The 27,038-nt window shown below is 45.3% G+C and overlaps 1 protein-coding gene and 1 long non-coding RNA gene across 4 annotated transcripts in view; one reads left to right on the top strand and one right to left on the bottom strand.

Moving 5' to 3' along the window:
- The window catches only part of LOC140185043 (uncharacterized), a 423,878-nt gene that overhangs the window by 383,700 nt on the left and 13,140 nt on the right, over window positions 1-27,038 (bottom strand). The window lies entirely within an intron of this gene.
- On the top strand, window positions 647-14,415 carry LOC140185396 (uncharacterized). Of its 3 annotated transcripts, none has more exons than XR_011882591.1 (2): window positions 647-1,075; window positions 12,824-14,415. It is a non-coding gene; the product is annotated as an uncharacterized lncRNA (long non-coding RNA). The 3 variants fall into 3 exon arrangements; XR_011882589.1 differs by lacking the exon at window positions 647-1,075 and adding an exon at window positions 9,096-11,026; XR_011882590.1 differs by lacking the exon at window positions 647-1,075 and adding an exon at window positions 11,682-12,703.

The raw sequence follows: 27,038 nt of genomic DNA, 5'->3' as shown, positions 1-27,038 counted from the left end.
AATATTATCTCAATATAATTCCAGTAAATCACCGCCTTCCTCATCACGGCCTGTGCCCTTCTATTATTAATAGTGTTACTCGGAGACTGATGCATCATCACATAAAAACTTACATTTCTCCCAATTTGCTTTACCAAACACATTCAAATATATCGGCTTCCAGTCCCCGATATACAGTAAATCCAACCTCAAGCGCGTCAGGACAGGAGGCTGACTGACGTTCATATTAACTAATCACCGTGTGAGTTCTGATTTGACCGACATCCACTGTAGCCACTGACAGCAGGGGTTAGTGGTGGGTCTGCGCTACGATAGGCTGGTGGAAATCTGCCCCATGTTCGGCCCCTCCTCTTCCGCTCCATGGCCATGGCGAAGTTCAGCGAGTCGCTGCTGTCGATGGTCGCCGGACTCGGCGTCCACAAGGACGGGCGCGGTTCTCCTTCGTCGCCTCAGTCAGTCCGTTCCGGCAAAACTTGTGGCAGCTGAGGAAAAATGTCTTTGCAGGGAGCGTGCGAGGAGGCGAGGAGTATGACTACAACTCCCAGAAGGCCCCGCTGATTACAGACATTTACACCACACGCTGCCCCGCAAAGCTAACAGTATTGTGAAGGGCCCCACGCACCAGTGGCAGGTATTTCTGGCAATAATACAGAAGGTGCAGGGTCAGTTCATTCAAAGAGGAAGAAAGATCCGAAGGGGAGTAAGGGGCGTCGGTGGCTGACAAGGGAAGTAAAGGACAGTATACAAATAAAAGAGAAGTATAACATAGCAAAGATGAGGGGGAAGCCAGAGGATTGGGAAACTTTTAAAGAGCAACAGAAGATACCTAAAAAGGCAAAACGGGGAGAAAAGATTAGGTAAGCAAGCCAAGAATATAAAGGAGGATAGTAAAAGCTTTTTAGATATGTGAAGAGGAAAACATTAATTAAGACCAAAGTTGGGCCCTTGAAGACAGAAACGGGTGAATTTATTATGGAAATAAAGAAATGGCAGACGAGTTGAACAGATACTTTGGATCTGTCTTCACTGGGGAAGACACAATCTCCCAGATGTAATAGTGGCCGGAAGACCTAAGGTAACGGAGGAACTGAAGGAAATTCACATTAGGCAGAAAATGGTGTTGGATAGACTGATGGGACTGAAGGGTGATAAATCCCCAGAATCGATGGTCTGCATCCCAGAGTACTTAAGGAGGTGGCTCTAGAAATCGTGGACGCATTGGTAATCATTTTCCAATGTCCTATAGATTCAGGATCAGTTCCTGTGGATTGGAGGGTAGCTAATGTTATCGCACTTTTTAAGAAAGGAGGGAGACAGAAATCGGAATTATAGACCAGCTAATCTGACATCAGTGGTGGGGAAGATGCTGGAGTCAATTATAAAAGATGAAATAGCAGCACATTTGGATAGCAGTAACAGGATTGGTCTGAGTCAGCATGGATTTACAAAGGGGAAATCACACTTGACTAATCTTCTGGAATTTTTTGAGGGTGTAGCTATGAAAATGGACAAGGGAGAGCCAGTAGATGTAGTGTACCTGGACTTTCAGAAAGCCTTTGATAAGGTCCCACGTAGGAGATTAGTGGGCAAAATTAGAGCACATTGTATTGGGGGTAGGGTACTGACATGGATAGAAAATTGGTTGGCAGACAGGAAACAAAGAGTAGGGATTAACTGGTCCTTTTCAGAATGGCAGGCAGTGACTGGTGGGGTACCGCAAAGCTCAGTGCTGGGACCGCAGCTATTTACAATATACATTAATGGTTTAGATGAAGGGATTATAAGTAACATTAGCAACTTTGCAGATGACACAAAGCTGAGTGGCAGTGTGAAATGTGAGGAGGATGTTATGAGAATGCCGTGTGACTTGGACTGGTTGGGTGAGTGGGCAGATGCGTGGCTGATGCAGTTTAATGCGGATAAATTTGAGATTATCCACTTTGGTGGCAAGAACAGGAAGGCAGATTATGCTCTGAATGTTGTCAAGTTCGGAAAAGGGGAAGTACAACAAGATCTGGGTGTTCCTGTACATCAGTCACTGAAAGTAAGCATGCAGGACAGCAGGCAGTGAAGAAAGCTAATGGCATGTTGGCCTTCATAACAAGGGGAATTGAGTATAGGAGCAAAGAGGTCCTTCTGCAGTTGTACAGGGCCCCGGTGAGACTACACCTGGAGTATTGTGTGCAGTTTTAGTCTCCAAATTTGAGGAAGTACATTTTTGCTGCTGAGAGAGTGCAGCGTAGGCTCACAAGGTTAATTCCCGGTATGGCGGGACTGTCATATGTTGAAAGATTGGAGCGACTGGGCTTGTATACACTAGAATTTAGAAGGATGAGAGGGGATCTGATTGAAACATATAAGATTATTAAGGGATTGGACACACTGGAGGCAGGAAACATGTTCCCAATGTTGGGGAGTACAGAACAGGGCCACAGTTTAAGAATAAGGGGTAGACCATTTAGAACGGGGTTGAGGAAAAATATTTTCACCCAGAGAGCTGTGGATCTGTGGAATGCTCTGCCTCAGAAGACAATGGAGGCCAATTCTCTGGATGCTTTCAAGAAAGAGTTAGATAGAGCTCTTAATGATAGCGGAGTCAATGAATATGGGGAGAAGACAGGAATGGGGTACTGATTGTGGATGATCAGCCATGATCACAGTGAATGGTAGTGCTGGCTCGAAGGGCCGAAGGGCCGACTCCTGCACCTATTGTCTATTGCACCCCTCACACAAACTCTTCTCCGTCCTGCCATCTGGCAAAAGGTACCGAAGCATTCGGGCTCTCACGACCAGACTGTGCAACAGTTTCTTCCCCCCAGCCATCAGACTGCTCAATACCCAGAGTCTGGACTGACATCTACATCATTTATTATTATATTGTAATTTGTCCTCTACTGTGCTTATTGTCTTGTTTATTAATTATTGTACTGCCCTGCACTGTTTTGTGCACTTTATGTAGTGCTGTGCAGGGCTGTAGTCTAGTGCAGTTTTTATGTTGTTTTACGTAGTCTGGTGTAGCCTTGTGCTGTCTCACACAGTCTAGTGTAGTTTTGTGTTGTTTCATGTAGCACCAGGGTCCTGGAGGAACATGGTTTTGTTTTTACTGTGTACTGTACCAGCAGTTTATGGTCGAAATGACAATAAAAGCGACTTGACTTGATGACACAAAAGTTGGGGGTGTTGTGGAGAGTCTGGAGGGTTGTTAGAGATTACAGCGGAAAATAGATAGGATGCAGAACTGGGCTGAGAAGTGGCAGATGGAGTTCAACCCAGATACGTGTGAAGCGGATCAGTTTGACAGGTCAGTTTTGAACACAGAATATAACATTAATGGTAAGACTCTTGGCAGTGTGGAGGGTCAGAGAGATCTTGGGGTCCGTGTCCATACGACACTCAAAGCTGCTGTACAGGTTGGCAGTGTTGTTAAGAAGGCGTCTGGTGTGATGGATTCATCAACCGTGGGACTGAGTTCAAGAGCTGTGAGGGAATGGTGAAGCTATATTAGGAGACATTTAGTCCGCACTTGCAGTACTGTGTTCAACTCTGGTCACCTCACTACAAAAGGAATGTGGATATGAAAGAGGGAGCGAAATGACTAACAGGAGGGGACATAGTTTTCAGGTGCTTGGAAGTCGGTACAAGGGGGATGTCAGGGGTTAAGTTTTTCACACAGAGTGTGGATGGTGTCTGGAATAGAAACATAGAAAAACATAGAAAATAGGTACAGTAGGCCATTCGGCCCTTCAAGCCTGCACCGCCATTCAGTATGATCATGGCTGATCATCCAACTCAGAACCCTGTACCTGCCTTCTCTCCATACCCCCGATCCCTTTAGCCACAAGGGCCATGTCTAACTCCCTCTTAAATATAGCCAATGAACTGGCCTCAACTGTTTCCTGTGGCAGAGAATTCCACAGATTCACCACTCTCTGTGTGAAGAAGTTTTTCCCAATCTCGGTCCTAAAAGGCTTCCCCTTTATCCTCAAACTGTGACCCCCCCCCCCCCCCCCGTTCTGTACTTCCCCAACATCGGGAACAATCTTCCTGCATCTAGCCTGTCCAATCCCATTAGGATTTTATATGTTTTAATAAGATCCCCCATCAATCTTCTAAATTTCAATGAGTATAAGCCTAGTCGATCCAGTCTTTCATCATATAAAAGTCCTGCCATCCCAGGAATCAATCTGGTGAACCTTCTTTGTACTCCCTCTATGGCAAGGATGTCCTTCCTCAGATTAGGGGACCAAAACTGAACACAATACTCCAGGTGTGGTCTCACCAAGGCCTTGTACAACTGCAGTAGTACCTTCCTGCTCCTGTACTCGAATCCTCTCGCTATAAATGCCAGCATACCATTCGCCTTTTTCACCGCCTGCTATACCTGCATGCCCACTTTCAATGACTGGTGTACAATGAAACCCAGGTCTCGTTGCACCTTCCCATTTCCTAATCGGCCACCATTCAGATAATAATCTGTTTTCCTGTTTTTGCCACCAAAGCGGATAACCTCACATTTATCCGCATTAAATTGCATCTGCCATGAATTTTCCCACTCACCTAAACTATCCAAGTCATACTGCACTGCCAACAATGGTGGTAGATGCAGTTACAATAGGGTATTGTAAGAGACTTTTAGATAGGCACATGGAGCTTAGAAAAATTGACGGCTATACGATAGGGAACTCCTAGGCAGTTTCTAGAGTAGGTTACATGGTCGACACAACATTGTGGGCTGAAGGGCCTGTAATGTGCTGTAGATTTCTATGTTCTGTGTCAAAGACAGGCAGAGGGATTTGTTTAAGTGTACCGCAGTACAGCATGGAAAGGTTGGGCCGAAAGGTCTGTGTCAGTGCTGTAAGAGAGAGGTTCTGTCCCAAACATCGACTCCATTCCCCCCAATAGATGGTGCCTGACTTGCCAAAGTTCTTGAAAAGTTGTATTCAGTTCTTCTTAGCTTTCCATACAAAGGATGTTTAGTGCTGGAAGACTGCAGAGGAGATTCATCATGATTAAGGGGGTTTGTGTCCATAAGACCATAAGTAATTGGAGCAGAATTAAGCCATTCACCCCATCGAGTCTGCTGCCTTTCTGTCATGGCTGATCCCGGATCACACTCAATTCCATACACCTGACCTCTCACCATATCCTTTGATGCCCTGACCGATCAGGAAACAATCAACTTCTGCCTTAAATATACCCACAGACTTGGCCTCTACCGCAGTCTGTGCAGAGCATTCCACAGATCCAATACTCCCTGTCTAATAAAAAACTATAAACTTACCTCTGTTTGAAAAGGTGGACCCTCATTTTTTGTGGCTGTGCCCTCTGGATTTTGATAGCCCCACCATCGGAAACATCCTCTCCACATCCACCTTATCTGGTCCTTTCATCATTCAACAGGTTTCAATGAGATCCCCTCTGCATTCTTCAGAATTCCAGGGTGTACATGCTCAAAGTTGCCAAATGCTCTTCATATGTTAACCACTTCATTCCCAAAATCATCCTTTTGAACCTCTTTTGGACTCTCTCCAATGACGACCGATCCTTTCTGAGATATGGAGCCCAACACTATTGACAATACTCCAAGTGTGGTCTGACTAGAGTGTTATAAAGGCTCAGCATTACCCCTTTGCGGTTATATTCATGGGGCGGGATTGGACAGTATTGATCTACTGAGGGAACTTGGAATCCGAGTTCACAACTCCAGATACTGGTTCCAGTGTCAGGCAGTAATGTTGCATCTGGAGAATTGCATTCTAATGTAGGAATAATGCGGAGGTTTTGGATGGTGAGTGGAAGAGGCTAAACAGGATGCTGCCTGGATAAAGTGAGAATGGACAATCTCGAGATCTAGTTTCTCTGGAGCGGCTGAGGCTGAGGGAGGTCTGACAGACGTTTACAGGAACGTGAGAAGCACAGACAGAGTGGACAACCCGTATTTTGATCTCTATGGAGGAAATGTCTAATACCTGAGGGCATGCACTTCAGGAGAAAAGAGAAAAAAACTACCTCATTGGTCCTTTTTGCACTATTTATGAATTTTGTAATTTAGTGTAATTTTGCATCTTTTCTCGGCACAGCTGCTGCTTAAAAAAAACAGTTATAAAAGATGTTAAAAACCTGACTCAGAATTGTAAGGGAGATTTGTGTTTCAAGTTTTGTTTTTTATACTCATAGTGACGGGTGTCTGGAATGAATATCAGGGGTGGTGGTGGAGGCAGATGTGATGGAGTCTATTAGATACCACCTGAATGTGTGGAGAATACAGGGATGTGTTCCTTGTGTAGGCAGAGGGATTGGTTTAGTAAGGCATGAAATGTCCGGTTCAGTTGGTTCAGAACAACACAAGGAGCAGAAGGGCCTGTTATGGACAAGTACAGCAAGCAGAGCAGGTAAACTGGATAAAGTGTTCCCAGTCAGAGCACAGACTGTGACGTCAGTGGATATGCCAGCATCACAGTTCTCCCACCAAAGATACTTCACTGCCGGATAAAATGAAGTTTGTGATGTTTATAAATGATGTGGTGAATTGTACTGCTCAGGCATCCCATCCTACTGAGTAAATTAAAATTATTGTGAAAGCTGCAGAAAGGTATCTTGGTGTAACTGGTGTTTTGTTGGAGGCTTTAAAAATGAAGATTTGTTGGGTGGGGTGTCTCTATCCCAGTCTACTTGTGAACATACATAACAGGATTAAAATATTGCAATGAAATGCGAGAACTCTGATTTATAGTGGTCACGACTTTAAGAAGTTTACTTCTCATTTGTCAAAGTTTTCCAATGTTATATCTATTCAGGAAACCTGCACATTTTAAGTTTTTATTCCTGTGTAGGATTATATTGTCGTTCGGCTTGACAGGTTAGTTGGCAGAGGGGTGGGGTTGCCAGTTTTATAAGGAAAAGGGCAGAGTAGAGAGTTGTGAATGGGAACAAAATGTATCAGGAACTTGTAGAAGAAATTCTTGATTCAACAGGTATGTATCAAATTTCCTTTTTTGAAAATATTAACATTTTGAATCGTATTTTGAGGTTTGGCCATCGACTTTCCTCATGGAAAATGGTTGTAGTAGTGCCCATTCTAAAACCTGGAGCTCCCCGTCTGATCCTCCTTGTTGTAGGCCAATATCAACAACATCTCCTTTATGTAAAAGTGTGGAATGTATGGAAACATGTGGAATGTATGGAAATCGAGTGTTTAAAAACATAGAAAACCTATAGCACAATACAGGCCTTAGTTCTCTAATTTTGAGACAGGACTAGTCAGTATACTATTTCTGAGGACACTACCTCACCTCCCTTATCAAGCTGGGAAATCTTCACTCATTCCCTTCATCCCACAGGCTGACTCTGGGAGAGAGACCAGACCTGGGCACAGTGTTCCATGTACGCTCTCACCAGGACCCCATATACCTTCAGAGGAAATCTTTATTCTTGTATTCAAACCCTCCTTCCCATTCAATGCTTGTCATTTAATATCGATCTCAAACAGTGAACAGATATAATACAGCCTCAGACATGAATTTAAAGGGCAGGTGTTGCAACAGTTTGAGCTTCATACCGGGGGCCACGGAGCAAGCAGGGAGTCACAATGGGAGGAATGTGGGAGTGTTGTGTGTCTGAGCCCAGCTGTGTGTGTTTGTGTATCAGAATCAGGTTTCATATCACTGGCATATGTGGTGAAATTTGTTGTTTTGTGACAGCAGTACATTGCAATATCTAGTGATAAAAACTACAAATTACAATCAGTATGTATAAAATTAAATTTGAAGAGCACTGCAAAAAGCGAGGGAAAATACTGAGGAAGTGTTCTGGAGTTCATTGTCCATTTAGAAATCTGATGGCAGAGGGGAAGATGCTGTTCCTGAAACGTTGAGTGTGTCTCCAGGGTCCTGTACATCCTCCTTGATGTTATCAATGAGAAGACGGCCTGTCCTGGGTGATGGGGGCTTAATGATGGACGCCACCTTTTTGTGGCATCATCTTTTGACTGTGTCCTGGATGCTGTGGAGTCCAGTGTCCATGAAGGAGCTGGCTGAGTTTACAACTTTCTGCAGCTTTTTCCGATCCTGTGCAGTGGCCTCTCCACATCAGACAGTGACAACACCAGTTAGAATGCTCTCCACAGTACATCTGTAGACATTTGCAAGTGTCTTTAGTGACAGACCGATTCCCTCAATCTCCGAATGAAATATAGCCGATGTTGTGCCTTCATTGTAACTGCATCAATATGTTGGGCCCAGGATAGTTCCTCAGAGATGTTGACAGGCAGGGAATGGAAACTGCTCACCCTTTTCACTTCTGATCCTACGATGAGGACTGGTGTGTGTTCCTCGACTTCCCCTTCCTGAATCCACAATGAATTCCTTTGTCTTAATGATGTTGAGGTCAAGGTTATATATGTGTCTATACACACAGACGTGGGTGTGGAGAGAGCAGAGCAGTGGGCTGAGCACGCATCGTTGAGGTGTGTCAGTGTTGATTGTCAGCAAGGAGGAGATGTTATTTCTGATCCACACAGACTGTGGTCTCCTGGTGAGGATCCAGTTGCAGAAGGAGGTACAGAGGCCCAGGGTTTGGAGCTTGTTGATTACAATTGAGGGTCTGATTGTGTTGAACGCTGAGCTGTAATCAGCAGCCTGACTTGTGTATTGCTATTGTCCTGCTGATCTAAGGCTGAGTGGAGAGACAGTGAGAATGCATCTGCTGTGGACAGATTGTGGCGATCAGCAAATTGCAGTGGGTCCAGGTCCATGCACAGGCAGGAGTTAATTCTCGTCATGACCAACCGCTCATATAACCGTATAACAATTTCAGCATGGAAACAGGCCATGTCGGCCCTTCTAGTTCGTGCCGAACTCTTACTCTCACCTAGTCCCACCAACCTGCACTCGGCCCATAACCCCCCGTTCCTTTCCTGTCCATATTTCTATCCAATTTAACTTTAAATGACAACATCGAACCTGCCTGAACCACTTCTGCTGGAATCTCGAGATTCGTTTTTCTGTGGGCAAGCTCAGTAAAGCAAAGAACCATAATAGAATTCACAAACAGGCATCCGTTAGTCTCGCGAGACCATGGATTTGCGCCTTGGAAGGTTTCCAGGGCACAGGCCTGGGCAAGGTTGTATGGAAGACCGGCAGTTGCCCATGCTGCAAGTCTCCCTTCTGCTCGCCACCGATGTTGTACAAGGGAAGGGCACTAGGACCCATAGAGCTTGGCACCGGTGTCGTCGCAGAGCAAATGTGTGGTTAAGTGCCTTGCTCGACGACACAACACGCTGCCTCAGCCAAGGCTCGACGAGCGACCTTCAGATCACTAGACGAAAGCCTTAACCACTTGGCCACGCGCCAACATTAAAAACTGTACTCAACAGGACAGACAAAAGAAAAAGGAAATCATATGCAAAAAAACACAACAAACTATGCAAATACAAAAGAAAATAAATAAATAAATATAATAATAATAATAATGCATATTAATAACATGAGATGAAGAGCCTTGAAGGTGATTACAAAGGTTTGAGATTGGTGACCCTGTCCACCTTTGATCCCCGATGAGGACTGGCTCATGGACCTCCAGTTCCCTCCCTCTGGGGTTAATAATCAGCTCCTTGCTCTTGCTGACATTGAATGAGAGTTTGTTATGAGACCACAAGTTACAGGAGAATAATTAGGCCATTTGGCTCATCGAGTCTGCACCGTAATTTCAACACGGCTGATTCATTATCCCTCTCAGCTCCAGTCTCCTGCTTTCTCCCTGTATCCCTCCATGCCCTGACCAGTCAAGGATCTATCAACCTCTGCCTTAAATATTAATAATGACGACCTCCACCCCTGGCTGTAGCAAGGAATTTCACAGATTCACTAATCTCTGGTTTAAGAAATTCTTCCTCATCTCCATTTCAAAAGGACACTCCCACATCCTTTCCACAGGCCTTGCAACAGGGCCGGGATTCTTGTGATGTCTGCATGTGTATTTGAGTCTGTGTGCTTGTTTGCTTCTATTGATGTGTGTGAGTGTGCATGTACTGTACACAGCATGTGTCTGTGCGAGCACGTGTGTGTCTGTCTGCGTTTCGTATGAGTCTCATGGCCTGTGTGCACATTTATGTCAATGTGTGCCTCTCTGCGCGAGCACGTGTGGATCGGTGTTTGAGTGTGTGTGTCTGACTGTGAAAGTGAGTGTGTGTGTCTGTGTGAGTGGGTGTGAGTGAGTGTGTGTGTGTGTGTCTGTGTGTGTGTCTGTGTGAGTGAGTGTGTGTCTGTGTGAGTGAGTGTGTGTGTGAGTGTGTGTGTCTGTGTGAGTGTGTGTCTGTGTGAGTGAGTGTGTGTGTGAGTGAGTGTGTGTGTGAGTGTGTGTGTCTGTGTGAGTGTGTGTGTGTGTGAGTGTGTTTGTGTGTGTGTGTCTGTTAGTCTGAGTGTGTGAGTGTGTATGTGAGTATGTGAGTGTGAGTTTGTGAGTGTGTGTCTCATTCTGCCTTTGGATGGATGTCTGTGTGCTTTTGCGTCTTTGCTCAAATTTGAAATTAAACTTATTATGAAAGTACATATACATAACCATGTACGACCATGATATTCATTTTCTTACGGGCATGCACAGTAGAACAGAAAAATGTTATAAAATAAAAATAAACTACACACGAAGACCGACAGACTCATAATGCTGAGACGGTGAGTTGCAGAGGCCTGGAAAATGTGTCCATGCGTGTGGGACCTCCTTCCCCAAGGCAGCAGCGGGAAGAGAGCGTGGCCTGAGCGGGTGGGGGGTGTTATCATTGATGCTGCTTTCTTGTGGCAGCACTTCTTGTCGATGTGCTGAATTTTTTTTTTGCTGGCTGGGAGATGTCCAGCACTTTCTGTAGAATTTTCCGTTCATCGGAACCGGTTTCTGTCCCAGGCTGTGATGCAACCAGTCAGGATACTGTCTATCATGCATTTATCGAAGTTTGTCAGAGTTTTAGACGACAAGCTGAACTTGTGAAAACTTCTAAAGCAGTAGCAGTGCTGTGCCTTCTCTGTGACAGCAGGTACGTGTCAGCTCTCTGAACTGGCAGCGCCAAAGCATTTATAGTCATCAGCCCTGTGGAAGAACATTTGAAATATGAAATCAAAAGAGCTGTGTGTTGTTAAAGCTTTGTGGCCTTGTGGATTTTTCCTAGATAGAAACACAAGCTGATTTCCCTGTAATCAGAGGGAGGAGAATGGAGAGAAGGGGAGGGGGGCGGGCAGAGACAGTGAAAAGAGCTGTGTGTTGTTAAAGCTTTGGGACCTTGTGGATTTTTCCCAGATAGAAACATGAGCTGATTTCCCTGTAACTCAGAGGGAGGAGAATGGAGAGAAGGTGAGGGGGCAGGGGAGAGAGGGTTAAAACAGTTGTGTGCTGTTAAAGTTTGTGACTTCGTCGATAGCCTGTATTTATCCAATTCAGTTGCAAGTCTGCAGAACTAAGATCATTGTGCTGACCACAACCCCTCAGTAGAGCGATAATACAGCTGTACAAATGAGATAAGTGTGGACGGTTGGGAAAGAACGTTCTGAATTAACTCCTCTGTTCTGATAAAGTCACACACACTTGTCTGCTACTGGATCCGAACTCAAGCTGAGCTCCCTCTAACTCAGAGGGTGGAGAGTGGGGGAAGGGTGGGGGGAGAGTCGGTGGGGGGAGAGATGTAGTGAAAGAAGGGTAGGGAGGGGGAAGAGAGGGTTAAAAGTGTTGTGTGTTGTTAAAGCTTTATGATTTTTTCGATGGCCGGTATTTATCCAATTCAGTTGCAAGTCTGTTAACTAAGATCATTGTGCTGACCACAACCCCTCAGTAGAGCGATAATACAGCTGTACAGATGAGATAAGTGTAGACGGATGGGAAAGAACGTTCTGAATTAACTCCTCTGCTCTGAGGAGTTCATACACACTTGTCTGCTACTGGAACCAAATACAAGCTGATTTCCCTCTCATTCAGAGGGCGGAGATTTGTGGGAGAGATATGGAGAGAAGGTCAGGGTGGCAGACAGAGAAGGGAAGTGAGGGGGAAGAGAGGGTTAAAAGAATTGTGTGCTGTTAAAACTTTGTGACTTGACAGCCTGTATTTATCCAATTCAGTTGCAAGTCTGTAGTACTAAGATTATTGTGCTGACCACAGCCCCTCAGCAGAGCGATAATACAGCTGTACAGATGAGATAAGTGTGGACGGTTGGGAAAGAACGTTCTTAACTAACGCCTCTGTTCTGATATGGACACATACACTTGTCTGCTACTGGAACCAAACACAAGATGATTTTCCTCAAACTCAGAGTTCCACAAATGTGGACTCTCTATGATCTCATGGTAAAATAAATGATTTTCCACAATGATTGTGGACAGAGGTTAAAACACCTGCGACATATTCACTGGAATTCAGAAGAATGAGACGAGGTCTTATGGAAACATATAAAATTATGAAAGGGATAGATAAGATTTAGGCAGGAAAGTTGCTTCCACTGGTAGGTGAGACTGGAACTTCCGGACATAGCCTCAAGATTCTGAGGAGTAGATTTAGGACGGAGATGAGATGGAACTGCTTTTCCTGGAGTGGTGAATTTGTAGAATTCTCTGCAAAATGAAGCAGTAGAGGCAACCTCAGTAAATATATTTATGACAAGGGTGGATAGATTTTGCATCGTATGGGAATTAAGGGTTATGGAGGGTTAAGGGACAGGTAGGTGAAGGTGAGTCCTTGGCCACATCAGCCATGATCTTATTGAATGACGGAGCAGGCTCGATGGGCCAGATGGCCGAGTCCTGCTCCTAATTATTATCTTCGTATGTTCTTATATACCCACCTACAGAGTCTAAGACAGCCCGAGTCCAGCCCGGATCCAAGATTCTGGATGAAGTTTTAATGTTAGCAGACGACAGAACAAAGAGCTCGAATCCCAGCGTGACGTGCAGTAGAAAGAGCTTTTGAACTCCATCGACGAAGAGATGGAGATTGGACACGAACAATTAATGACATTAATAATGTTACCATGGAAACGTGGTTAAAGGGACTGTGTAAGGCTGCCACTGATGGGACAGCACGTCAGCATAGTGATTTTGTAAATGTCACCAGGTGCAGACAGACAGCGGGATACGCTATTACTGACTTTATTTTCCATTTCCAGGACACATGGGAGTCTTCTGCTGGAATAGACTTGCAGGACAGCTCTGCTTTCGAGGTACAGACAGTCTTGAACTGCACAGCGACGCTGATTATCTACGACACCTTCTCCTGACATGTAAACCTCTGATGTATTTACATTCTACCACCCTGTATGCGGAACTATCTCAGCTGATTTATTATCAACTGGTCCTTACCGAACACAGAGCAGAAACTCTTTCTTTAACCGGACACATCCATTACGTACGGTCCAGAGGGTGTATCAGCAGAGATGTCATTGAGTGAAGAACAGAAAGAAGAATTTGAAATACCAAAAACAACCCATCATGCTATCCATCAGATGGTCAGGATGTACAACAGTTCCTGTCTCCTGTCCTCCTCAGCACAGTGTCCGCACGGCTGTGTGCTGAGCCCATTGCTGTACACTCTGCTCACACATGACTCCACAGTCAAACACCTGAGTAATCACACCGTCAGGGTCGCCTGTGACACCACACTTGAGGGGCTCATCGCCAACAACTGTGAGATGGCCGACAGAGAGGAGGTGGAAGAGCGCTGAGCCTGATGCCTCTTCCTCAATGTCAGCAGGATAAAGGAGATGGTTATTGACTTTGGGAGAACTCGCACCTCTCACATCGCTCTTTACATCAGTGACGTGGCAGTGGAAACTGTCAGCAGTCTCAAACTCTCATGGTGCCAGAACACATCCTCCACCGTCACAGTAAACTCACCAACCCTCTGCCTTCTGAGGAGGCCGCAGAGAGCTGGGCTGTGCACTGTATATCCATACTCATTTCAATCTGCAGGTGCGCAGTGGAGAATATCCTAACTCGTTGCGTCACTGCACAGTACGGAAACTGCACCACGGCTGACAGGAAGGCTCTGAACTGGCGGTCCAAACTGCCCAAAGCATCAGTGACATCAGCCTGTCCACCATCAGGGAGATGGATACAAAAAGGTGGCCTAAAGGCCAGTAACATCATGAAGGATCCCACCCACCCGACTCACGGGCTGTTGCCCCAATCCCGTCATGGAGGAGGCTACATTGCATCCACACCAGAAACGCCCCAGTTACTCAAAACAGTTACTCGCCCCAAGAAGCAGTAACTGACACCTCCTCCCATTAACCCACTCCTCCACACCCGCAACCACCACTACTTCATCATTTCCTGTCAGTCACCTCATGTACAGCCAGGTGTCACTTTAAGGACATACAATCAATCTGTGTATATAAGCTATCCTATGTATTTATATTTATTGTATTTTTATTATTGTTCTTTATCATTGTGTGTTTCCCTTTTTATTGCTGCATCAGATCCGGAGTAACAATTGTTTTATTTTCCTTTACAGTTGTGAACAGAAAATGACATTAAACACAGCTGCTCTGATAAACATACCGGCAACATCATCACAGACACATGGCAAAGCCGCGCTCACAACAACAGAAACACAAATCATTCACACATTTTACGAGAAGCAATACAAATAGAACAAAACCATGTAGAGTGTAGTGGTCAACATATTCATAGTACAACATCGCACTCATAGTGTTAAAAACTAAAGTGGCCAGTTCCAGATAAAATGTTAAACCAGCCTTCCTGTCCGTAAAAAATGAATGCAATTGATTGTCACAAACAAGAGAAAATCTGCAGATGCTGGAAAACCGAGCAACACACAGACACAATGCTGGAGGAACTCAGCAGGCCAGGCAGTATCTATGGAAAAGAGTACATTCGACGTGTCGGGCCGAGGCCATTCGGCACACTTGCCTTTAGATAATCCAATAGATTTAGCACTTCTGATGTCAGCCTCACCGCCCTATAATTGCCTGGTTGAGAACAGTAGGTGGTGAATCTGTTCAATTCGTTGCCACAGGGGGCTGTGTTGGCAGGTTAGTGGACTATAAATATGGCGGAGGTTGACAGGTTCTTGATTACTCCGGGCGTGAATTGTTCTGGTGGGAGGGCAGAAGGATGAGTTCAGGAGGGAAATGGATCAGCCATGATGAAATGGGGGAAGCAGACTCGATGGGCCGAATGACCTGATTCTGTTCCAGTGTCTTGTGCTCCAAACACATATTTACCACCTCACCAATACTTTCCGGTTTCTGCAGAGATCGCTCCCTCCATTTGTCCTTCTCCACTAATGTTCCTCCTGGCAGCTTTCCCTGAAAGCGAGATGAGCACGACACCCGGTGGATCCGGTGCTCCTGATGCAGCTCCTCCACGTTGGTGAGGCCCGGCGTAAACTGGAGGGATCGCTTCGTCTAGCAATTCCGTTTCATCTGCCAAAACTGGAACTTCCCTCTGACCAAACAATTTTATTCCTGTTCTCATTCCCGTTCCAAAAGGTCGGTCCAAGGATTCCTGTTATGCCATGATGATGCCAACCACTGGGTGGAAGAGTAACACCTTATAGTTTCTTTATATAAACTCCAGCCAGATGGCATGAGTATCGATTTCTCCTTCCAGTAAACGTTATCCTTTCCCCTCTCCTCATCATCTTTCCCCCACTCTGGCTCTTCTCACTTGCATATCACCTCCTACTGTTAACACTCCTCTTGCCCTTTCTCCCATGGTATATCCTCTCCTTTCCAATCAGATGTATTACTCTCCATCCCTTTATCTTTCCCAGCTGAAGGACTTCACCTTACAGCTATCCTCCTCCTTCTGCCCCGCCTTTTTATTCTGGCCTTCCCCCTTCCATTCCAGTCCAGAAAAAAAACGGTCTCAGCTCGGAACGTCAATTGTTGATTCATTTCCATAGACGCTGCCTAACCCGCTGAGTTCCTCCAACATTTTCTGTGTGTAACTTTCCTACCCAGCGGCGTCCTGGCGGAATGGCAGGTCCTCTGTGGACGGCACTCTCGCCTGGTGGTTTTCTGCCGCAATGGCCGGTAACTTGTTGATAACACTGCCACCTGGTGGTGTCCTCCCGTAATGACAGGTCCGCGGTGAAGAACCCTCCTACTTGATGGTGTCCAGCCGCTCTGGACAGCACTCAACAGTCCACGTTTTGTAAAGTGACACTTCATCGGGACCGGAAAGGGCGGGAACAGGTGCTAGAATGAGAAGTTGAGGAATGTCGTAGATGTACAAGCTGGCAGTTGGTCGGTGAGGTTGGCAAGTTTGGTGGGAGGGGATTGAACTGATTTCAGAAGCTGGGAGATGAGGGTTGGAAAAGTTAAAGAGCTGCAGAAGAACGAATCTAATGGGAGAGTAGAGTGTAGCACTGACGAAAGGAAGGATGATTGGAACCAGAGAAAGTTGATGGAACCGCGGTAAGAAAAAAAGGTGACAGGGTAATTAGTAACACACATATAAAATTGCTGGAAGAACTCAGCAGGCTATGCAGCACCTATGGAAGAGAGTACAGCCGACGTTTCCGGCTGGGACACCAGCAGGGCTGGTGGAATAAAGATGAGAAGTCAGGCTTACAGGCTGTGGAGTTGAGAGGGAGAAACAAAAGCTGAAAGGTACAACCGGAAGGAGGGGGTATGGGTGAAGTAAATAAGGTAATGGACGAAAGTAAAAGAGGGTGGAGCACCAGATGGAGGTGATACCCATCTGCCCTCTATTAGATTTCCCTTGTCCAGTCCCGTACCTCTTTCCCCAATAAACTTCCCAACCCTTTGCTGTTCTGACGTTCTCCCATGAAATGTCTTGATACAGCTTTGAATTTATCGTTCCCTCAGCGATTACAAGCTGTCAGGACCTTACGCAGCGAAGAAGTCCCAAAGTATAATGCTCCTTCCATCATGCCTCAGAGTTATGATGAGGTTCTGGTGTTGGTGGGCAGTGCTGTTTTCCCTCCAAACAAAGCAATGCGCATTTCTGCCAAAACCTTCAACATTTGTCTCACCTGTCCTCAGAACATTGTCCCAGAAGTCTTGTAGAGCATCCAGGTGGTCTTTTGTAAGCTTGAGACGTGCAGAAAGGTTTTTTTTTTGAAGAGCAGTCATTTCCTCCGTGGTGTCCTTCCATGAAAACAATTCTAGCTCACTGTTTTTCTAACAGTGGACACACAAGACTTCAGCAAGTTCTAGAGATTTCTGCATGTTTTTATTTTCCTGTTATCCTTGGGTTATTTTTCATCTCGTTAAGGATTCCTTTGTGATCTTTGCAGGACGTCTAATCCTAGGGAGAGTGGCAACAGTACTGAATTTCCTCCATGTGTAGATAGGTTCCTTTACTGTGAACTGAAGCAACACTCGGGACTTTCGAAATGTTTTTGTAGCCTTTTGCATCTTCGTGCATCTCTACAGTACTTCTGCTGAAAGTTATTTTTTTGATCGAGATATGGTCCACATTAACAGGTGCAGGCTCTGACGGTAACTCGACTTTGTGAATCTTTATATATATATATATAGGGCAGGACACCTCTACAACCAACAATTCAATCTGATCTCATTGAACACGGGACTCCGAATAGATATTGTAGACGGCATTATCCCTGAGGTTCACATACTTTCCCCAGCAAATGTAAGTATTATTGCTTCATTTTTCTCATTAAATAAATGAACAAGAGTTGTTTTCTCTGTCTAGTTTTATGAGATTAATGAAGATCAGATCATGTTTATACAGAAGTTGAGAAAACTCTGCGGGGTTCATAAACTTTCTAGCACCACTCTAAACCTGGCCCTCACAGCTACAAAAACCCTGGCCCACACGGCGCCACAGCACCTGGCCTTCTCACCCTTCAGCCCTTGCCTAGACACTACCGATAAGCAATAAACCCACCACAAATAGATAGTTCTGTAAGGCTCAGGGCTACCGCCTCGTGTTTGTCCAGGGGAAAGCCTGTCCGGCCGTCAAACCGTGTCTCCCGTTTGCGTAGTCGCTGTGTAATGCCCCCTGGTACAAACTCACACAACAAATATCAGACAGCACACAATGTACGATTTACAGATTACACTTTATAGATCTTACTGGAACTATGTAATTAACACAGATACAATATAAAAAGAAAGTTAAAGGCGCCAAACTTATCAGAGTTCAACCACTTCGTGCACAACAGTTGGAGCTCAATTAACGGGGTCTTCTTTCCACCAGTCGATCTCCTCCGACCCGCCGCCTGGGACCAACCACGGTGGTCGATCAGAGGGCGTCCAGCATGTACTTCCTCTTCGGTTCTCCTCCCGACAAGTCGGTCCACTTACCCAGACTCCCACACATACAGATAGAATAACACAGCTTCCATTGGTTAGTTCCTCTGTTATCTATAACTATAACCCAAGCATTTCAACGACGGAGAACATTACCTTATAGTTAGCATTGCAAAGAAGCCATTTCAGCATACTTAGCAGTTAACAGTTAACATTACAGTTAATATTACTGAGAACCCTACAGTTATAAACATACACATTAAAATTTGTGCAAAGACGAGGAAGACCCCAGTAAAGGTAAGTGTTGACTTAGTTAGTGAAGGCGTGGGGCAGAGCAATATGACAGGTTTCGGTGACGATGAACGACCAATTATGAGATCAGGAAACACCAGATCATTTCCCACTGCCCGCAGTACTGCATCTAATCAAAGGCGACACGCTTTTCCTTCTCCTTTTCGACGGGATGGCAACAAAAAAAAAAAGCCGAGATAAAAAGAAAGAGAAAAGGAACCAGGAGGTTAAACACAAGCTGGGATTGCAGAAAATATGTCACCCCTAAGCTCCAGGTTGCAGGGTTAAGTAACACCAAATATCCAGTAAATTCTGTTAATTTAATCCTGAGTACACCCCACCCCCACACACACATAACATAAAGATCAGAGAAAACCAAATGTGGGGAGGTTACATCTTAATACGAGGTGAAGCCAAATAACCAGGCCTCGGGACATAATCTATTCCCCAGATGGTCAAAATAAAACCTAACACTGCGGTCTTACATACCTTAACCCTCACAGTGGAAAGCCTTTCATTATCATGGTCCATGGAGAAAACATAACCTCCACAAACGACCACCCACCATCACAAACACTGCTCCATACGTCACTATAATCCTGACCCACCCACCACCAAAAACACTGCCCCACACGCCACTATAATCCTGGCCCACCCACCACCACAAACACTGGCCCACAGACGCATATGCGGCCTAAAGCGTCTGGGGGTCCATTTCAAGTGTTATTGTGGGGCCCTACCGCCGATTCCCCCTCCCCCCCAAAAAAAAATAAAGAATAAAAACTAATATTCAAGTTAGTTTGCATCAATAATGGTATCATTTCGGACTTAAACGTTGATGCATTATATGCACTTTCAGCATAATGGACAGAGAGCTCAACATAATCCAAACAATTATCTTAATTAAAAACTGAAACAATGACATTTTTTACTTTGGAATGAGAAGCCTCGCCCTTTTCAGCAACTAGTCTGCATCGAATGGCACTATGTGTTAGGTATCAGCTGACATAAGAACAGACAGCTTAAAGAATGTCCCTCTAATTAAATTAATGACAAAAGCAATGTCATATTTAATAAAAAATCACACTTTATTAATTCAATAAACAGTGTCTGAAAGTGAAATTCTGGAAGGTTACAACAAACTGCCTCTCGCTCTCTTTAAGCACCACGGACAGCTCACGTAAGACCTGGAGAGCGAACAGGAGGAGAGTCAGAGAGAGAGGGGACGCAAGCGGGAGAGCGATATTACGATTTGTGGAAACGCCGCCAAATCACCTATACACATTTTGAGTGAAATATGTGGCTTATTTTATTATAATTATAAACTTTATTTCTGCTAAAAATGTGTTAAAGGACTTATCACTAGAACTTCAACACCCTCCTGTGCTTGAGTGCTGAGAATGCTTTAATGAGCTCATCTTTGTCCAGTGATCTTGCTATTTCATGCTGAATTGATACCTGAGCAAGAGCTGACGGACGCTCCTGGAGCATTGTTGTCCTCAGATGCGTTTTCATGAGCTTTAGTCTCGGAAAACTTCTCTCTCCACTCACTACAGTCACAGACACTGTCAGCATGAGTCTCAGAGCAATGGTGAGGTTAGGATACAGTTCAACCAGCTTGTTGCTGTAAATGTAGCTCAGAATTTGCAGGCCAGTTTTTTTTTTTTTTTTTTTTTGCAGGCACAACAGCAGCCGACACCTCGCGCAGAAGGTCCTCAGCATCCACATCACCAAGTGTCCTCTCCATGTTTACGCAGCTGTCTTTCAGTGTGCGACTTTGGGTGGCTTTTTTCACTTCCTCTCTTCCATAAATGAAGCCAAACAGACTGTAAAACGACTCCATCAGCTTGAAGCGCTCACTGATGCCTGTGATGGCAGAGTCCACTAGTGGAAGGAAAACTTCTCTCTTGTACCGTTCCTCGGGTGCCACTGTCAGGGAAGGATCTGCACTTTGGGACTCGCACTGGAACTGGCGTTTTGGTTTTCTGATTCATGCAGTAGGAAAGACCATTGGTATCCCTATCTCTTCAGCTGTGTCCCTGGCATCTGTTTGGGCGGATGAAAGGCCGTTCTCTCTGTATTCCTTGAAAAATTTCAGAACATATTCCACCTCGCGCTGTAGCACATCGATTCCCACTTGTGGGCTCTGGAGCAGCTTGCTGACACGATTCACCTCATGTAAAACGTTGTACCAGATGATACCAGTCAGCAGGAATTTCCATGACATGATCTCCTGTTCTAGGCCTCTGGCTGCAGATGTGGTTTCACTGTCACATTTCTGTGTGGCATGTTCAATCAGTCACAGGAGCGCATTGCCAACATCGGGAAGCTGGTAGCGCAGGACTTTCACACTTTCCACGCGGCACTCCCATCGCGTGTTGGATATGGCCTTGAGGGTCATCTGTGGCACGTTCTCTTTGAAAAGCTCCCATCTCTGTGTCGCTGAGCTGAGCAGTGTGTATAGACGTTGCAGCGCCCCAAAGAAGCTCACAGACTCCACTGTTGATTTTGCAGCATCGACAATGACTAGGTTTAGGCTGCGGCTGGCGCATGGCATGAACAGAGTTTTTTTGTTAGTACCTAGCACCTTCTTCTGCGCCCCGCTATTTTGCCCCGCATATTGCTCCCGTTATCATATGCCTGCCCGCTGCATTTTGAGATATCTAATCCTAACTTCTCCATATGCGTTAAGAAAACGTCGGCTAGGCCTGCGCCTGTTCTGCACCCTCCACAATCGTACTGAACCTCCTTTGCAGTCTTCCAGCACAAAAGATGCTTTTTATAGAATGCGATCTAGAACTAAATGCAACTTTTCACGAAACTTAGCAACTCAAGCAGCATCTATTGAGAAGAATAGAGTCGAGGCTTCGGACGAGACCATTCCATTACATTACGGTGAGTCAAAGCGTCTGGCAGCGACACCTGCAAGAAGTGCGTCCAGCTGCAGCTCCTAACAAACCGCATTGGGGAACTGGAGCAGGAGCTGGATGACCTCCGGATCATTCGGGAGAATGAGGAGATTATAGAAAGCAGCTTCAGGGAGGTAGTTACACCAAAGGAGCAGAGCACAGGAAATTGGGTCACTGTCAGGCGAGTGAAGGGGAAAGGGAAGGCAGAGCAGGGTTCCCCTGTGGCCATTCCCCTCAACAATAAGTATACCGCATTGGATACTGTTGGGGGGGATGACTTACCTGAGAGACGCTGCGGCAGCCGGATCTCTGGCACTGAGTCTGGCTCTGCAGTGCAGAAGGGAGAATGGAAGAAGAGCAGAGCGGTAGTGATAGGGGACTCGATAGTTAGAGGTACAGTTAGGAGGTTCTGTGGTCCTGACAGAGAATCCAGGATGGTTTGTTGCCTGCCTGGTGCCAGGATCAAGGATGTCTCTGATCGATTGCATGACATTCTGAAGTCGGAGGGTGATCAGCCAGATGTGATGGTACACATCGGTACCAATGACATAGCAAGGAAGAGTGAGGAGGTCCTGGAGAGTGAGTATAGAGAGCTTGGTAGGAAGTTGAAAAGCAGGACCTTGAAGGTGGTAATCTCAGGATTGCTACCTGTGCTACGTGCCGGTGAGGGTAGGAATAGGATGCTCTGGAGGATGAACAAGTGGCTGAGGAACTGGTGTAGGGGGGCAGGGTTTCAGATCTCAGGATCATTGGGAACTCTTCTGGGGCAGGTGGGACCTGTATAAGAGAGACGGGTTACACTTGAACTACAAGGGGACCAATATCCTTTCAGGGAGGTTTGTTAGTGCTACTGGGGAGGCTTTAAACTAGATTTGCAGGGGGATGGGAACCAGAGTGCAAGAGCTGACAGTGTGGCTGGGGTGAAAATAAATTATGTTAAAAGTTCAAGCAAATCCGCTAATAGAAAGGTTGCGAGTGGTGGTAAAAATCTTCTGAGGTGTATATATTTCAATGTTAGGAGTATTGCGGAGAAGGCAGACGAGTTGAGGGTGTGGATTGACACGTGGAATTATGACGTTATAGCAATTAGTGAAACTTGGCTACAGGAGGGGCAGGACTGGCAGCTTAATATTCCAGGGTTCCGATGTTTCAGATGTGATCGAGGCAGAGGAATAAAAGGTTGTGGGGGGGGGGCGGGCGGCGGTAGCATTGCTTGTCAGGGAAAATGTTACGGCAGTGCTTAGGCAGGACAGATTAGAGGGCTTGTCTACTGAGTACTTATGGTTGGAGCTGAGAAACAGGAAAGGTATGGCCACATTTCTGGGATTGTATTATAGAACACCCAATAGTCAACGAGAATTGGAGGAGCAAATGTGCAGAGAGATAGCAGGCAACTGCAGGAATCATTAAGTTGTGGCGGTAGGGGATTTTAATTTTCCACATATTGATTGGGACTCCCATACTGTTAGGGGTCGAGATGGGTTAGAGTTTGTAAAATGTGTTCAGGAAAGTTTTCTAAATCAATATATAGAGGTACCACCTAGAGCGGATGCGATATTAGATCTCCTGTTATGAAACGAGTTAGGACAGGTGACGGAAGTGTGTGTACGGGAACATCTTGGTTCCACTGATTATAACACCATTAGTTTCAACATGATCATGAATAAAGATAGTTCTGGTCCTCGGGTTGAGGTTCCTAAACTGGAAAAAGGCCAAATTTGAAAAAAAAATGAGAAAGGATCTAAACAGTGTAGATTGGGACAGGTTGTTCTCTGGCAAAGATGTGTTTGGTAGGTGAGAAGCCTTCAAAGGAGAAATTTTGAGAGTGCAGAGTTTGTATGTTCCTGTCAGGATTAAAGGCAAGGTGAATAGGAATAAGGAACCTTGGTTCTCAAGGGATATTGCAACTCTGATAAAGAAGAAGAGAGTTGTATGACATGTATAGGAAACAGGGAGTAAATAAGGTACTTGAGGAGTACGAAAAGTGCAAGGAAATACTTAAAAAGGAAATCAGGAGGGCTAAAAGAAGACATGAGGTTGCCTTGGCAGTCAAAGTGAAGGATCATCCAATGAGCTTTTACAGGTATATTAAGAGCAAAAGGATTGTAAGGGATAAAATTGGTCCTCTTGAAGATCAGAGTGGTCGGCTATGTGCGGAACCAAAGGAAATGGGGGAGATCTTAAATAGGTTTTTTGCGACTGTATTTACTAAGGAAACTGGCATGAAGTCTATGGAATTAAGGGAAGCAAGTAGTGAGATCATGGAAACTGTACAGATTGAAAAGGTGGAGGTGCTTGCTATCTTGAGACAAATTAAAGTGGATAAATCCCCAGGACCTGACAGGGTATTCCCTCGGAACTTGAAGGAGACTAGTGTTGAAATTGCAGGGGCCCTGGCAGATATATTTAAAATGTCGGTGTCTACGGGTGAGGTGCCGGAGGATTGAAAAATGGCTCATGTTGTTCCGGTGTTTAAAAAAGGATCGAAAAGTAATCCAGGAAAATATAGGCCGGTAAGTTTGACGTTGGTAGTGGGTAAGTTATTGGAGGGAGTACTAAGAGACAGAATCTACAAACATTTGGATAGACAGGGACTTATTAGGGAGAGTCAACATGGCTTTGTGCGTGGAAGGTCATGTCTGACCAATCTATTGGAGTTTGTCGAGGAGGTTACCAGGAAAGTGGATGAAGGGAAGGCAGTGGATGTTGTCTACATGGACTTCAGTAAAGCCTTTGACAAGGTCCCGCATGGGAGGTTAGTTAGGAAAATTCAGTCGCTAGGTATACATGGAGAGGTGGTAAATTGGATTAGACATTGGCTCAACGGAAGAAGCCAAAGAGTGGTGGTAGAGAATTGCTTCTCCGAGTGGAGGCCTGTGACTAGTGGTGTGCCACAGGGATCAGTGCTGGGTCCATTGTTATTTATCATCTATATCAATGATCTGGATGATAATGTGGTAAATTGGATCAACAAATTTGTTAATGATACAAAGATTGGAAGTGTTGTGGACAGTGAGGAAGGTTTTCAAAGCTTGCAGAGGGATTTGGACCAGCTGGAAAAATGGGCTGAAAATGGCAGATGGAGTTTAATACAGACAAATGTGAGATATTGCACTTTGGAAGGACAAACCAAGGTGGAACATACAGATACAAAATTCCCTAAAAGTTGCGTCACAGGTAGATAGGGCCGTAAAGAGAGCTTTTGGTACATTGGCCTTTATTAATCAAAGTATTGAGTATAAGAGCTGGAATGTTATGATGAGGTTGTATAATACACTGATGAGGCCGAATCTGGAGTATTGTGTTCAGTTTTGGTCACCAAATTACAGGAAGGATATTAATAAGGTTGAAAGAGTGTATAGAAGGTTCACAAGGATGTTGCCGAGACTTGAAAAACTCAGTTACAGAGAAAGGTTGAATAAGTTAGGACTTTATTCCCTGGAGCGTAAAAGAATTAGGGGAGATTTGATAGAGATATAAAATTACGATGGGTATAGATAGAGTGAATGCAAGCAGGCTTTTTCCACTGAGGCAAGGGGAGAAAAACACCAGAAGACATGGGTTAAGGGCGAAGAGGAAAAGTTTAAAGGGAACATTAAGGGGGCTTCTTCACACAGAGTGTGGTGGGAGTGTGTAATAAGCTGCCAGACGAGGTGGTAAATGCGGGGTCTTTTTTAACATTTAAGAATAAATTGGACAGATACATGGATGGGAGGTGTATGGAGGGATATGGTCTGTGTGCAGGTCAGTGGGACTAGGCAGAAAATGGTTCGGCACAGCCAAGAAGGGCCAAAAGGCCTGTTTCTGTGCTGTAGTTTTCTATGGTTTTCTTTTGTACAGGTACTACATTTTTTTTTCTGTATAGAGGTTGTTCCATGTCAAATTTGACCCGTATCTATTGAAATGGATTTTAGATCTCTGAAACATTAATTAAGGATTAATCATTCATTTATTAATGTCAGACAGGCTATTTATACACTACGAATAGATCTGTGGTTCAAAACTTGGGATAGACACTTGTTATGAGGGGATTCATGGGCCCGGTCAAATTTGACCAATACCATACTGTGAAGGTATAGAATATGAACAGGTTGCCTGGGCTAATGTCCCGGAGCTGCCGGTCGATGGGGCAATCTGCCCGGGAATAAGACCTGGGAGATTAGGCGGTTAATGTGAGGAACTGAATTTCGGGCTGGAGAAAACGCGGCCGCCTTTGTCTTGTGCTCAGGACGCGGCTTTGTTAATGAACCGTAGCACCGAGGTGACCGGATATTTCACCGCGCTGATCATCTGCTCCCTGAATTTCGACTGAGTCACCGCGTAAATAAATGTGTTCGTGCAGCAGCTGAAATTCCTCAGCAAATAGCCGACAAGATAGAAGATCCATTCCGAATCATTGAAATCGTATCCTTTTCCTGAGATCTGATAATATATGAAATTTACAACCAGTGTCATCCACAGGAGGATGAAGTTGCCGGAGAGGGTGAAGAGTAAAACCACAGACCTCCTCCTGCTCTCCATCTCCGGGTCACTGCGGTTCTCTCCCTTGCTCTGACCCTTCAGCCCCTTACGGACCCGACTGGCCACTAAAATGTGTCTGACTGTCAGAGCGTTGAGCAACAGGATCGCAGCGAAAGGGAGGAACGAAGTTAAAACCGTATCGAACCAATCGTATACTACCCATCCGGGGTCAGTGAAATACTTGTCCATGAGTTTACAGAACCACGGTACATTGTCGATGATCACGCTGGGTTCCTGCGTGAAGTATCGGGGAACATGTCTCTGACAGGACAGTACTCCGGTTAGTGTTAGAACCACAGCCGCAGTTTTCCCGGTGCAATATTTTGTCTTCAGCTTCTGGCAGAAAATGGCGACAAAACGATCAAAAGTGAAAGTGACGGTGAACCAGACAGAACAGTCAGTGGCGGAGAACGTCAGTACTTCGATAACACTGCACACCGGGGTGATGCCCAGAAAACTCCGCGGGAAATAATACAATCTGATTCGATACAAAATGACCTCGGTGACAATGGTCAGTAGATCCGCCGCTGCCATGGCCACCAGGTAGCGAGTGGTGCAGGTAGAGAGACCGCACTTTCCCCGGGACAGGATCACAATCGCCACTAAATTCGCTGGTGAAAGGGAACAGAGTTTGGGAATTACTGAACCCATTCTGCGGGAATTAACACGGGATCGGGTTTCAGCTAATGATCAGGGGTGCTGGAGTCTGCGAATGCTAATCTAACACCAGACACGGCTCACACCCTCTCTGACCTGCTGTCCTCAGTGTGAGGATCAGAGACATTCGTCGGCGATTAAAAAAAAAAAATCTGCATGAACAACAACAACGATCAGTGCTAATCCTGATTCCAGTCGCTGATTTAACCGTGACTGACCAGGCGTCAGGAAACTCAGCATCAGGTGCAGCCAAAAATGAATACAGAAGTGAGGAACACACACAAAATACTGGACGAACTCAGCAGGTCAGGCACCAGACATGGAATTGAACAAACTCCAGTTTCGGGTGGGATCCTTCATCAGGCCGAAGTTGTCCCCCAATTTATGACGGGTCGTAGAGGGAAAGTAGAAATAACTCTGTA

Source organism: Mobula birostris, chromosome 20, assembly GCF_030028105.1.
Source record: "Mobula birostris isolate sMobBir1 chromosome 20, sMobBir1.hap1, whole genome shotgun sequence".
In the NCBI taxonomy this organism is placed as follows: domain Eukaryota; kingdom Metazoa; phylum Chordata; class Chondrichthyes; order Myliobatiformes; family Myliobatidae; genus Mobula; species Mobula birostris.
Note: the sequence above shows the minus strand (reverse complement) of the source record. Positions and strands in the feature narration are given on the sequence as shown.